Below are 4,069 nucleotides of genomic sequence, written 5' to 3'. Positions count from 1 at the left end.
ATGGCTGTGTTTTAGGGCTGAAAGGATACTTAGGAATGTTGTTCTTTCAATGTTTTCTCAACATTTTTTTCTGACCTATATGGCTGTATACAGTGCTCTGCCCGAAAAAGGAATGGTGTCTGAATTGATCTACAAGCAACAGTAAGAAAGAACCTTATTTAGCTTTTAAACTCTTGCTTTGGGCTTTGAAATCACAGGCATATTAATAGACAAAGCCAAAATGTATTAGTTCTTTCGGACTTTTAGCCAACTTAAGCCTAAACATTCATTCATTCAGCTCTCCGTTCAACACAAAATTTCCAATGAAAGAATACCTTTCAACAATTAAGTTGACCCTTCCTGACACACTTATTTGGTTTTGGCACTGTTGTATTGTCTTTTCAGACTCATACTTTGATTCAGAGAAGCAAATTTTCCAGTCAAATGAGTGGAATATTGAGATAGTTGTCTTTGAGAAATATTTGAACCCTAACCCTAACTAGCAAAACCCGAAGCTAGGGTTAGTGTTTTATTCCCATACAGTGTAGACAATTTTTGATGGCATAGCTGTGTTATAGGGCTAAAAGGATACTAAGGAATGTTGTTCTTTAAATGTTTTATCAACATTTTTTTCTGACCTATATGGCTGTATACAGTGCTCTGCCCGAAAAAGGAATGGTGTCTGAATTGATCTACAAGCAACAGTAAGAAAGAACCATATTTAACTTTTAAACTCTTGCTTTGGGCTTTGAAATCACAGGCATATTAATAGACAAAGCCAAAATATATTAGTTGTTTCGGACTTTTAGGCAACTTAAGCCTAAACGTTCATTCATTCAGCACTCCGTTCAACACAAAATTGCCTATGAAAGAATACCTTTCAACAATTAAGTTGACCATTCCTGACACACTAATTTGGTTTTGGCACTGTTGTATTGTCTTTTCAGACTCATACTTTGATTCAGAGAAGCAAATTTTCCAGTCAAATGAGTGGAATATTGAGATAATTGTCTTTGAGAAATATTTGAACCCTAACCCTAACTAGCAAAACCCGAAGCTAGGGTTAGGGTTTGATTCCCATACAATGTAGACAGTATTTGATGGCATGGCTGTGTTTTAGGGCTGAAAGGATACTTAGGAATGTAGTTCTTTCAATGTTTTCTCAACATTTTTTTCTGACCTATATGGCTGTATACAGTGCTTTGCCCCAAAAAGGAATAGTGTCTGAACTGATCTACAAGCAACAGTAAGAAAGAACCTGATTTAACTTTTAAACTCTTGCCATGGGCTTTGAAATCACAGGCATATTAACATATAAAGCCAAAATGTATTAGTTGTTTCGGACTTTTAGGCCACTTAAGTCTAAACGTACATTCATTCAGCACTCTGTTCAACACAAAATTTCCAGTGAAAGAATACCTTTCAACAATTAAGTTGGCCATTCCTGACACACTAATTTGGTTTTGGCACTGTTGTATTGTCTTTTCAGTGTCATACTTTTATTCAGAGAAGCAAATTTTCCAGTCAAATGAGTGGAATATTGAGATAATTGTCTTTGAGAAATATTTGAACCCTAACCCTAACTAGCAAAACCCGAAGCTAGGGTTAGGGTTTTATTCCCATACAATGTAGACAGTTTTTGATGGTATGGCTGTGTTTTAGGGCTAAAAGGATACTTAGGAATGTCGTTCTTTTAATGTTTTCTCAACATTTTTTTCTGAACTATATGGCTGTATACAGTGCTCTGCCCGAAAAAGGAATGGTGTCTGAATTGATCTACAAGCAACAGTAAGAAAGAATCTGATTTAACTTTTAAACTCTTGCCATGGGCTTTGAAATCACAGGCATATTAATAGACAAAGCCAAAATGTATTAGTTGTTTCGGAATTTTAGGCAACTTAAGCCTAAACGTTCATTTATTCAGCTCACTGTTCAACACAAAATTTCCAATGAAAGAATACCTTTCAACAATTAAGTTGACCCTTCCTGACACACTAATTTGGTTTTGGCACTGTTGTATTGTCTTTTCAGACTCATACTTTGATTCAGAGAAGCAAATTTTCCAGTCAAATGAGTGGAATATTGAGATAGTTGTCTTTGAGAAATATTTGAACCCTAACCCTAACTAGGAAAACCCGAAGCTAGGGTTAGGGTTTTATTCCCATACAATGTAGACAGTATTTGATGGCATGGCTGTGTTTTAGGGCTGAAAGGATACTTAGGAATGCAGTTCTTTCAATGTTTTCTCAACATTTTTTTCTGAGCTATATGGCTGTATACAGTGCTTTGCCCCAAAAAGGAATGGTGTCTGAACTGATCTACAAGCAACAGTAAGAAAGAACCTGATTTAACTTTTAAACTCTTGCCATGGGCTTTGAAATCACAGGCATATTAATAGACAAAGCCAAAATGTATTAGTTGTTTCAGACTTTTAGGCAACTTATGCCTAAGCATTCAATCATTCAGCACTCCGTTCAACACAAAATTTCCAATGAAAGAATACCTTTCAACAATTAAGTTGACCCTTCCTGACACACTAATTTGGTTTTGGCACTGTTGTATTGTCTTTTCAGACTCATACTTTGATTCAGAGAAGCAAATTTTCCAGTCAAATGAGTGGAATATTGAGATAGTTGTCTTTGAGAAATATTTGAACCCTAACCCTAACTAGGAAAACCCGAAGCTAGGGTTAGGGTTTTATTCCCATACAATGTAGACAGTATTTGATGGCATGGCTGTGTTTTAGGGCTGAAAGGATACTAAGGAATGCAGTTCTTTCAATGTTTTCTCAACATTTTTTTCTGACCTATATGGCTGTATACAGTGCTTTGCCCCAAAAAGGAATGGTGTCTGAACTGATCTACAAGCAACAGTAAGAAAGAACCTGATTTAACTTTTAAACTCTTGCCATGGGCTTTGAAATCACAGGCATATTAACATAGAAAGCCAAAATGTATTAGTTGTTTCGGACTTTTTGGCCACTTAAGTCTAAACGTACATTTATTCAGCACTCCGTTCAACACAAAATTTCCAGTGAAAGAATACCTTTCAACACTTAAGTTGACCATTCCTGAGACACTAATTTGGTTGTGGCACTGTTGTATTGTGTTTTCAGACTCATACTTTTATTCAGAGAAGCATATTTTCCAGTCAAATGAGTGGAATATTGAGATAATTGTCTTTGAGGAATATTTGAACCCTAACCCTAACTAGCAAAACCCGAAGCTAGGGTTAGGGTTTTATTCCCATACAATGTAGACAGTTTTTGATGGCATGGCTGTGTTTTAGGGCTGAAAGGATACTTAGGAATGTTGTTCTTTCAATGTTTTCTCAACATTTTTTTCTGACCTATATGGCTGTATACAGTGCTCTGCCCGAAAAAGGAATGGTGTCTGAATTGATCTACAAGCAACAGTAAGAAAGAACCTTATTTAGCTTTTAAACTCTTGCTTTGGGCTTTGAAATCACAGGCATATTAATAGACAAAGCCAAAATGTATTAGTTCTTTCGGACTTTTAGCCAACTTAAGCCTAAACATTCATTCATTCAGCTCTCCGTTCAACACAAAATTTCCAATGAAAGAATACCTTTCAACAATTAAGTTGACCCTTCCTGACACACTTATTTGGTTTTGGCACTGTTGTATTGTCTTTTCAGACTCATACTTTGATTCAGAGAAGCAAATTTTCCAGTCAAATGAGTGGAATATTGAGATAGTTGTCTTTGAGAAATATTTGAACCCTAACCCTAACTAGCAAAACCCGAAGCTAGGGTTAGTGTTTTATTCCCATACAGTGTAGACAATTTTTGATGGCATAGCTGTGTTATAGGGCTAAAAGGATACTAAGGAATGTTGTTCTTTAAATGTTTTATCAACATTTTTTTCTGACCTATATGGCTGTATACAGTGCTCTGCCCGAAAAAGGAATGGTGTCTGAATTGATCTACAAGCAACAGTAAGAAAGAACCATATTTAACTTTTAAACTCTTGCTTTGGGCTTTGAAATCACAGGCATATTAATAGACAAAGCCAAAATATATTAGTTGTTTCGGACTTTTAGGCAACTTAAGCCTAAACGTTCATTCATTC

This window comes from Atractosteus spatula, unplaced genomic scaffold, assembly GCF_055471065.1.
Source record: "Atractosteus spatula isolate fAtrSpa1 unplaced genomic scaffold, fAtrSpa1.hap1 Scaffold_2, whole genome shotgun sequence".
Lineage (NCBI taxonomy): Eukaryota > Metazoa > Chordata > Actinopteri > Semionotiformes > Lepisosteidae > Atractosteus > Atractosteus spatula.
Note: the sequence above shows the minus strand (reverse complement) of the source record.